This window comes from Vulpes vulpes, chromosome 10 (assembly GCF_048418805.1).
Source record: "Vulpes vulpes isolate BD-2025 chromosome 10, VulVul3, whole genome shotgun sequence".
Classification (NCBI taxonomy): domain Eukaryota; kingdom Metazoa; phylum Chordata; class Mammalia; order Carnivora; family Canidae; genus Vulpes; species Vulpes vulpes.
Genome location: NC_132789.1, coordinates 988,375 through 999,252, shown reverse-complemented (window position 1 = coordinate 999,252; position 10,878 = coordinate 988,375).

The window sequence follows — 10,878 nt, the reverse complement described above, 5'->3', positions numbered from 1 at the left end:
CCGTCTCCAAGGCTCCTGAATCTGAGCTTCGTTCCTTGTTGGGGCTGAGAACGACGCCCCTGGATGGCTGGGCCTCGTCCTGTCCTGTTCATCCGCACATCAGCGGGGTGCTCCTGCCCACTGGCCGCAGTGACTGTGAACACCCGCACTCGTTCTTGCTGAGACCCATTTCACTGTCGGGTGTGCACGCGGGAGCGGGCAGCTGGCTTCCCTTAGGAGCCGTGGGGCACTTGTCATCTGTTTACACCCCTGCGTCATCTGCCACTGGGGAGGTTGTGCCCATAGTGGGTGAGGGTTGGGCACATGCTGTGGCCTCCAGGGTGGAGCAGAGGAGCCCAGCACCCCCACCCTCCACCCCGCACCCCCTACCCCTGCCTGTGTCTGTCATTCAAAAGCATGAACCCATCTAACGTCTCTGCCTCTGCTTCTGCAGTTCCCTGCGTTCTCCCTGGTCCTACAGGGGCCCCTGCCGTGCTCTGGAGGCTGTGGGTTCCAGAGGTCTACAGGCCTGTCTTGGTCCAGGCCTGGGGCGGGGGCTCCCACGAAGGCCCAGTGGGCAGGTCCTGGGGGGTGAGTATCTGCGACCCTGTCCTGGGTTCGTCCAGGGTTGCCCAGGTGTGGACTCAGCAGTGAGGCTGGGCTGAGGCCGGGGTCTAAGGGTGAGAGCTACCCCCAGGAGCTCGGCAGACACCTGCACGGGCGGGGGGGAGTCTTGGTGATCAGCCCTGTGGAAGCCACGTCTCTGACACATTGATTAGGAGCAGATGCCAAAGCGAGCACTTGTCAGCAAGGGAAAAGAAGGATGCTTCTGGGGGTTTGGAGAACGTGGTTTAGCGGCTTGACAAGCAGCTCATTTTACCTCATGCAGCCCTATAATCGGTGGGCAGGTGACACCAGTACAGGGGTGACCCAGGACCCTCATCCCCAGATGCCAGCCAGAGACACAGTAGCAGTAGCGCATCTCAGCAAACCAGCCCAAGGCTGTGGAGCATCCCCCAACTCAGCACAGCAGCAGGGGCTGGCCACCTCCGAGACACCCCCAACCAGGAGATCTGATTTCCAGCCTCCTCATCCAAAGGCACCGAGGGACCAATGTGAGTGGCTCGTGAGCTTCCCTCCTGGACACGACAAAAGGACCAGGAGAGGGTGGAACAGATGTGGGAAGGACAGGACTTCTGTCCTTGCATCCCCCACCCAGTCTGGAGATGTGTGGCAGCCCAGGGCCCCTCAGCTTTTAGGCCCTCCCCATCCAGTGCAGAGCAAAGATCCTGTGGCCTCAGAAAGAGCTGGCTGCATGCCTTCAGCACACACACCTCCTCCACACATTCATCCATTATCCAGGTGTCTGTAGGGCACCCACTCTATTCCAGGTGCTGTTCCAGGCGATCCTCATAGCTGGAGCGGGGGGGTCGGCTCCTCCTTCCTCAGGGCCTGGCCTGGTGAGACATGAGCAGGCATGTCCCAAATAGGAAACAAGTGGCACCCAGCTGGAAAAGCAGCCATCTGAGGCGGCGGAGATGGGCTCTTTGACATCAGCATCTGTGCCCTGTTCAGGGTGTCCCAGGCCAGTGCTGGCAAGGAGCAAGGAATGGGTCAAGGGGAGCTCTGGGGGTGTGCCAATCTCTGCACCCCCTGGGAGATGTTTTATAATGCCAATTCCCTGGCAAATCCACCCCCCGACACGTCCCAGAGGAACTCATGTGAGGAAAGAGAAGTGAGAACGTTTGCGGCAGCCTGATGTTAGCAGCAGAAGTCCAGAACCAGCCTACGGGCTTGAGGTCAGAATGTCCAGTGGGCTCGGAGCAGAGCTGGCGGGCAGCAGTGGGGAGCCAGCTCATTCCGGGGCACAGAGAATGAGGAAAGCAGGCACAACACACCCCCTATGCTGTTGTTAAAAGATAGTCAAAACAGGGAAAGTCATGATTCACAGAGCTATAAAAATGAAGAGGTGTTAAAGACTTTGCTCAGGAGGGAACCAGGCAGATGTTAGAAAGTTGAGAAAAAAAAATGAAAAGACACCCTTATGGATGAGAAACAGTGATATGACTAAGTGAATGGAAGAAAACCCGGATTTCTCCATGGGATGGAGGGGAGATGACGGAAGCTCGGTGGGTGAGACCTTGCACGACTGCCCATTATGCACAAGTCACACAGGGTTTGTAAAACAGCTTGGCGGGGGGGGGGGGGGGGGGGGGGGCGGTTGCTGATGCACCTGTGCCCCTGGAGTCCCCAGGGCAGTCCGCAGACTCCCCAGAGCGCGTCTCTCCTGGGCTGCCAGCCGCGGGCCCCAGATCTCAGGAGGTGGCTAGGGCAGCGTGCAGTTACTTGGCTCTGGGTTTTTCATCCGGCCAGCGTGTCCCCACTCGAGAGGCGTTTAGCCCACTTACATTGATGGGTCTATGGTGGCGTCCCACCAAAGCAGTTTTAAAGTAAAATACAGACATTGTGACATGTTACTCCTCAGTGCTTTGTATGTCTTGTTAAGGACATTTGGGACGCCTGGGGGGCTCAGTGGTTGAGTGTCTGCCTTCAGCTCAGGTCCTGATCCCGGGGTCCCAGGATCGACTCCTGCATCAGGCTCCCCAGAGGGAGCCTGCTTCTCCCTCTGCCTGTGTCTCTGCCTCTCTCCCTGTGTGTCTCATGAATAAATCAAATAAAATATTTAAAAAAAAAGAATAAGGACATTTTCAGGGGCCCCTGAGTGGCTCAGTCAGTGAAGCTTCTGCCTTTGGCTCAGGTCATGATCCCAGGAGCCTGGGAACCTGCTTCTCCCTCTTCCCCTGCTCATGCTCTCTCTCTCTCTCAAATAAATAAGTAAACTCTTGGGATCCCTGGGTGGCTCAGCGGTTTGGTGCCTGCCTTCGGCCCAGGGCGTGATCCTGGAGACTCGGGAATGAGTCCCACATCGGCTCCGGGCATGGAGCCTGCTTGTGTCTCTGCCTCTCTCTGTCTCTTAAATAAAGTCTTTAAAAAAAAAAAAAGAACTCCAAACTGAAACTATCAAAAATGATTTAAAAATAAATAAGTAAGTAAGTAAACTCTTAAAAAAAAAAAAAAGAATAAGGACACTTCCTACCAGACAACTAACTGTCACATTTCCTGATATTAACCACGATGCCCTAATGTCATTCGTTCCATCCACAATCAAATCTGCCCCCTTGGTCCCTCCCAGTGTCTCTACAGTAAATTGGTTCAATCAAGGGCCCAGCCCCTCCTTTTCCCATGCCTTTAATCTGGTGACTCACCTCCGGTGACCAGTCCTATAGGTCAAGGAGGACAGGGTCACCTGTTGGAGATCCAGTGGCTCGGGTGGGAGGAGGGAGTCTGGGCTGTGTCCCCAGAAGCGGCAGGTGGAGCTCTGGAGCTCTGGGGAGAGCCTGCCAGCAGGAGGGCCTGCCCGAGGAGGAGCCCAGGCCTGCATGGGCAGGGCTGAGAGGGACGGCAGCAGGTGACGGCCGGGCGGGCATCGGAGCCAGGTCACCACGCTGCTGAGTGAACTCATCAGGCACAGACTTCGGGGCTGGACGCCCCGCCTGACTCCGTGAATCATCCGTCGGGAATGTGCTGGGCGCTGTATGCTCAGCTCCTTGATCCTCAGACAGCCTGTGACTCCCTGCCTGTGGGTCAGGACAGGCCAAGTCACCAGCAATAACAAACAGCACCTCAGAACACAGTGACTCAAAACCATACGGATTTACTCCTTGTTCCCCCTACGTGCTCATTACAGGATGGCCACGGGGGGTAGGTGTGGGGGGCTCTCCGGGGTCCAGGTCCCCTGGTGATGAGTATTTGGCTGTTTCAGAGACCAGGGTAAAGGGCTCAGGAGGAGCCGTTAGAGCTCCATTCCGGATGCAAAAGCATTGCTTCTACTGACAACCTGCCAGCCTGAACTGATTACGGGACTCGAGCCCCCAGAAGGCAGGAGGAGGCTGTGGCCACTGAGTGCCCAGGAGCTGGGGAGCTGGTGGCACCCTAGTAGATAATGGGCCCCATTTTACAGAGAAGAAAGCAATTAAGCAAGGATAAAAGCAGATTGCCCAAGGTCTCAGCCCTGGTTCTTGGGAAGGCAGGCAGGCTGGCCCCAGGCGCGAGGAAGAAGATGGGTATGCTGGGTGTGGCTGTCCGGGCCTGAGCCCCCGCCCAGGACACCCTACCAAGAGTGTTGCCCTCTGTGTCAGAAGGCGGGAGTCTGTGCCCAGACACTTGCTCCTTACCTGGAGGCCCCCGAGTCCCTGGGGGAGCCGTGCCGTTGGTGATGCGGGCCTGGACCAGGGCCTGGGGGCTCTGCCTGAGCCCAGCTCTGCCCTAGCCTCTGTTTTGTCCCTGGAGACAGATGTCCTGTGCCATCTCTGTGTCCGGATACCCAGACCTGTGAATGGCAGGCCAGGTTCTACCAGTTCCCGGAAGCTGGTCCCTTCTCCTGGACTTGGCCAATCAGAGGCCCAGGCTGGAGGAGCCCCTGGACCCCCTTTGGCTGCCCTCCCAACACTGTGTCCTACAACCAGGGCTCCTGCTTGGTGCCCCCCTCCCACACCCCGTGTCCCAGCCCCACCCTGCAGGCACTGCAAGGCCCCAGCTCCCTGCACCCAGCTTCTCCAGTAAGGTCCAGGGAAGCTCTTGGGAGTAGAGCTGTTTCCCACCAGGACGCTGACTGATGCAGGGGTAATCATCATGGTTCCTCCATCGGGTCTGGGAGCTTCGGCAGGGACAGTGCATGTAACTATTCACACAACAAATACCCACTGAGGGCTTCCTGAGGGCAGCTACCAATTTAGGTCTGGCGAATCCCTTGTCTTAGAGTCCTTGCTCCAGTGAGGGAGACAGATAACAGACACCATAATAAATAAAACATAAACTGTTAGATGATGAAAGGTGCCCTGGAGGTCAGGACCTGAGGGGAAGATCTGGGGCAGAACAGGTCCCTCCTGGCAGAGTAAGCAGCTAGTGCAAAGGCCTTGGGGCAGGAGAGATGCCCCCATGCAATCGGGAAGAGCACTGAGATCAGAGGAGGGAAGCTCACGGCATCTGGTGGGAGGGAGCACAGAGATGTGCCTCCTACTCTGGGTGAACTGTGGGTTGTTGGAAATGGTGACCCCTGCTTGCTAGACTGCCAGCCCGGCCTAAGGCCAGCAGGGAACCGCCAAGACGCCCCAGGCACAGGCCTCTCAGTGGGCAGAAATCCCTATCCCCTGACAGGCCAGGCCCCAACCTAACGACAGGTGGCCAGGCCTGGAACTGGTGGAGACCGCTGGGGCAGGGACAAACTGGGCTTCTCCTCAGATGCCTCCTGGGCCCTCTCTTCTTCCCCAAATAGGAGCCCCCGGGCCCTGGTGCTGGCCGGTCCCCCTGACCAGGCCACATTGCCACCAGCTCCCAAGAACATTGGCGCTTTGGCTCTGCCCTGGGCCTCTTTCCTCACCTGAACTCCAGAAGGATGGCCTGTAGGAGTCATGAAGGACGGTTGGAAGAGAGGTAGGGGTGCCCCACCCTGCCCTAAGAGGAAGGCACCCTGGAAGGACCTCCACCCTTACCCACGTGACGGATGGGAAGAGCCTGATGGGATGACAGGTACGAGATTGTGAATCAGATTAAAACACCCTGCCGATAACCCTGTAAAAACCCCTAGACTTAGAAACTGATGGCCACGCTCTGGGCCCCTCCCTCGAATAAGCCTGGCTTTGTGGTCCCCCCCTTCCTCTGCATTCTTTGAAGTGATGCATCCAAGGACCATGGGCATTAAAGGAAGAAAATTTGGTAACTAGCATTTTTCATCCGACAAAGGTAAAAAAAAACAAATAACAACAACAAAAAAAACCCAAATATCCATCAACTGACTGTTAAAAGCAAGAGATTCTTTCCACCAAGTGGATTGTTACTCAGCAGCAGCAAGGGATGAGCTGCCACATATAGATGGACGCTGTAAACATCACGCTGTGTGCAATAAGCGGACACATACCCTACGGTGTATGATTCCACAAAGTGCGCAGAATGGGAAGATCCAGAGACAGAAGGAAAGTTGGTGGCTGTCAGAGGTGCTATTCATGGGACTGGGGTGCTCCTGTTGGGGGGATGAAAACGTTTTGGAATGAGTAGTGGTGATGGCTGCACAACTGAATACTAAAGCCACTGAATTACATGCTTTAGAATTGTGAATTTTACGGTATATGAATTTATTTTAATTAGAAGAAAATGGAGTGCAAGCTAACCAGCCTGCCTCTGGATGGGGCCCCACCAGAAGGGAGGCACCTGACAGGTGCTGGGTGGCACCCTTCCCCGTGGCGCCCATGCTGGGCTCACGTCTACACTCCACACCACCAGCCAGAGACCCTGGGCCAGTCGGGCCCTGGCTTTCTCACCTGTGAAATGGGGAGGGTGGCAGGACCACCACTCAGAGCAGAGCCCCAAGAGCCCTCCCCCAGCCCTCAGAGCACCTCCCTCCTAGCCAGACCCCCTCACCCCCCACCCCCACTCAGGACTTCCCTGGGTTTTTTGGAGGGAGGTCCGCACGGCACTAGACTACCCGTTTGCTGAACATGCCACCTCTGCCTGCTTCCAGGACATGCTTGTCACCCCAAAATAAAGCCCTCGGCCCATTAGCAGTCACTCTGCACTGGCTGTCCCCTCAGACCTGGCAACCAGCAACCTGTCTGCAGTTCCTTATCCTAGATACGCCGCATAAACGGACCATGCCGCAAGTGACCTTTGACTTCCTGTCGTTTCAGGCTGCCCGTGTACACGAAAACAAACATCTGTCTCTGCACAGTTACATAAGCTGTCCTTTGTAAAAACTTTTTTTTTTAGATTTTTATTTATTTATGATAGTCACAGAGAGAGAGAGAAAGGCAGAGACACAGGCAGGGGGAGAAGCAGGCTCCATGCACCGGGAGCCCGATGTGGGACTCGATCCCGGGTCTCCAGGATCGCGCCCTGGGCCAAGGGCAGGCGCCAAACCGCTGCACCACCCAAGGATCCCCCTTTGTAAAAAATTCTAACCAAACTTCGATGTGCTGCCTGGATGTGTCTTGGATTGCGGTGCTTTGTCATCATCAGCCTGACGTCAGCCGTATTTATACTTTGACAGTCCATGAATTCGTCAGCCCCCTTAGGAGCCGGTTTTAACAGTAGCTCCCACCTGCTCCTCTGCCCCTTCTTCTAGCCCCTGTGGGGGACGCAGGGCCTGCAGCGCAGAGTAGGGGCACGGGAGCAGCAAGGCTGAGGGGCGCCTGGGGGTGTGCCAGGCTTGTGCCAGCATCTGGTGGGGGGGAGGAGACAGGAGGGACATTGGGCAGCATCCTGAAGACACCCCTGAGGGCTAGAGAGGGAACAGCTCTGTCCAGCTGGGAGAATTGTGGAGCTGGGCCTCAGGGCTTATGGAGGGAGCTCTGAGGAAGGCTTAGCCCCTGTCCCTGGCCTGTCCCTATCCGAGCCTGTGGTGACTCAGGTCACCAGGGCTGCTGCATGCCTTAAAGATGTCCTGCAAGGCTCGTGACTTTATCCTACATTAGCAGGGTGGCTATAGTTCGAGTCAGGCTGAGTCACTGACCAGCAGGGTGCAAACGCCCCAGGTGCCCCGCTGAGGCCTTCTGCAGGGCAGGAATCTCCCAGGCTTCCTTCAGGAGCTGCTGTAGGGCAAGCACAGGATCCCCCTGTGGCTGGGAAGATGTCACGTAATGCTTGGCATCCAGGGACCCAAAGTGGCTCTCTCCTTTTCCCTCGGGCCCCGGGAGACGTTGGCACCAGACTTGCCTCTGAGGGTTCCCCGCCCACCGGCCCCCAGCATGGTGCCCACAAGTGGGTGGGAGACCTCCATCGCAAGCACTCCCTCCCCGGCCCCCCCAGCCCCTACCAACTGTCACCCTGCTATCCATCTCTGGATTTGCCCTGTCTGAACGTCTCACACAAATGGAGTCCTCCAAGGTGTGATCCCTGGGATCTGGCTTCTCTCACTTCCCAGAATGCATTCCAGGCTCATCCATGTGGCACCATGGGTCACTGCCAACCTTTTAGTGAACTTCGAGGGGTTTAATTCATATATGATGAAACATACATAATTCAGTGTGTGTGTGTGTGTGTGTGTGTGTGTGTGTTTAAGATTTTTATTTATTTATTCATGAGAGAGAGAGAGAGAGAGGCAGAGACACAGGCAGAGGGAGAAGCAGGCTCCATGCAGGAAGCCTGATGTGGGACTCAATCCCCGGACCCTAGGATCACACCCTGGGCCGAAGGCAGACGCTCACCGCTGAGCCACCCATAAGGTGTCCCATAAAGAAGAATTTTCTAATAATCAGTTATTGTTTTTCTTTGTAAAGATTTTATTTATTTATATGACAGAAAGAAAGAGAATGCACGTAAGCACAAGCAGGGGTGTGAGCGGAGGGCGAAGGGAGAGGGAGAGCAGACTCCTCGCTGAGCAGAGTCCCATGTGGGGCTGTATCCCAGGACCCTGGGATCATGAACTGAACTAAAGGCGGACACTTAACCAACTGAGCCACCCAGGCGCCTCTCAGTGCAGTTTATAAAAATATTTTATTCAAGAGAGCGAGAGCCCAAGCAGGGGGAGGGGAGAGGGAGAGAAGAGGGAGAATCTCAGACAGACTCCCCACTGAGCAGGGAGCCCAATGTGGGGCTCAACCCCAGGACCCCGGGATTATGACCTGAGCCGGAGGCAGACACTGAACCTGCCAAGCCACCCAGATGCCCCCGTTCAGTGTGTTTTGATCATTGTATGAAGCTGTGTGTTCAGCACCACCCAGGTCACCACAGGACCCTTCCATCGCCCCCAGGGTGCCCCCCCATCCTTTCCCATGGATCCTCCGCCTGCCCCAGGGCAGCAATCCGGCTTCTACCGCCAGCACCAGGGAGGGCTGAGCCATGCCTCCTGGTGGATGCTGCGTCCCATGGGGCTCTTGGCACCTGGCTGCTCGTGCTGTGCACGGAGTGTCCGCACTGTGCCGGGCCACACCTCTGTCTGATCCTTCTGGCTGCCAAGAACTATGCCTGCAATTTGCTTCTCCTTTGCCTGGGAATGGACTTTCGCGTCCAACTCTGAGCTATTGGCTGCAGTGAATGGATATTTCCCATTCAGGACTTTGTGTACCTCAAGACTAGGATTGCTGGGTTGTAGGGGAAGTTTATGTTTTGAGTTATATAATACTACCAATTTTCTCTGCCTAGAGGGATGAAGGTGTAGCCCTTCCCCCGGGCTTGGATTGAAACCGGCCCAGAGCCTCCAGGGAAGCCCTCGGGCTGGCACCCTCCCCATCGAGGGAGCATATGCCCACGTCCACCTGCCCATGTCTCCTGGTGCTCAGTACCGGTGCAGAGGCGGCGGGATACCCTTCCTCTCAGAGCCTGTGCTCTGAGAAACTGCCTAAGTTCTCCTTTCCAGAAGGAGCTCTGGCCTCAGGGGTGCCTCCTGGGGGCAAGCTCTAGGGCTGGAGTCAGACTGGGGCCCGCGGGCAGGGAGGCATCCTGTCCTTTTGAAGGACTCCTCCAGAAGAAGCCAGCTCATCGACATTGTTCTGCTTAATCCTCTTTGGGACCTCTCCCATTTTCCAGGGAGGTTATTCAGCTGTCAGCACAGTGCTGGGGGGAGGGGGTCAGGAGTGGGGGAGGGGACACTGGCCCCAGGCCCACCTCCCTGCCAGAGGTCACATCTGAAGAGTGGACCCGCCCTAGGAGTTGTGGTGGCGGTGACAGGGACAGGAATTGACTGGAATTCCTGGGTTTCTTTTCTTTTCTTTTTTTTAAGATTTTATTTATTTATTCATGAGAGACACAGAGAGAGAGAGAGAGAGAGAGAGGCAGAGGCACAGGCAGAGGGAGAAGCAGGCTCCATGCAGGAAGCCCGACGTGGGACTGGATCCCAGGTCTCCAGGATCACGCCCTGGGCTGAAGGCAGCACTGAGCCACCCGGGGTTCCCGGAATTCCTGGGTTTCTGCTTGGGGAAATGACCCACAGCTGGTAAGAAAGGACCATGGCATGGCCTCTCTTTGCTGTGCCGCAGGGTCCCTTACCAGGCCCAGGCGAGGTGGGCAAACCGTTCCGTAAAGAGTCAGGTGGAAATAGGGCTTTGCAGGCCACACAGGCCACGCAGTTGCTCGGCTCTGCAGGTGCAGCTCCAACGCAGCTACACACAATAAATAGGCAGTGGACATGGCTAGGTTTTATCCAGAATCTATAAAGAACTGCAACTACAGCAACCTGATTAAAAACTGGTCAAAGGTTTGAATGGACATGTCTCTGGAGAAGACAAATGAATGCCCAACACTCATGAGAAGATGCTCAGCCTCACCCATCACCAGGGAAATGCAAATCAATGCCACAGTGAGAAGCCACTTCCCACCCACTTGGATGTCTATTTTTAAAAAGTCAAAAAATCACTAGTGTTGGCAAGGATGTGGAGAAACTGGAACCCTCTTGCCCAGGTGATGGGAATGTAAAACAGGGCAGCCACTGTGGGAAACAGTATGGAGTTTCCTCATACAGTTAAAAATAGAACTACCGTATGGTCCAACAACAATTCCACTTCTGTGTACATGCCCCAAAGACTTGCAAGTAGGATCTCAGGGAGATAGTTGCACACCCGTGTTCGTAGCAGCGTTGTTCACAGTGGCTAAAATGTGGAAGTGACCCCAGGATCCATCGATGAGTGGACAATCAAAACAGGGTCCGTCCATATAGTGGACTATTGTTTGGCCTCAGAAGGAAGGAACTTCTGACACCTGCCACAACCCAGATGAGCCCTGAGGACATGAAGCTGAGGGAGTGAACTGGTCATCAGCAGACACTGCTTGACTCCACTGACCTGGGGGCCTCAGAGCCAGGGACTCACAGACACGGGGTAGATGGTGGGCGCCAGGGTGTGGGGCAGGGGC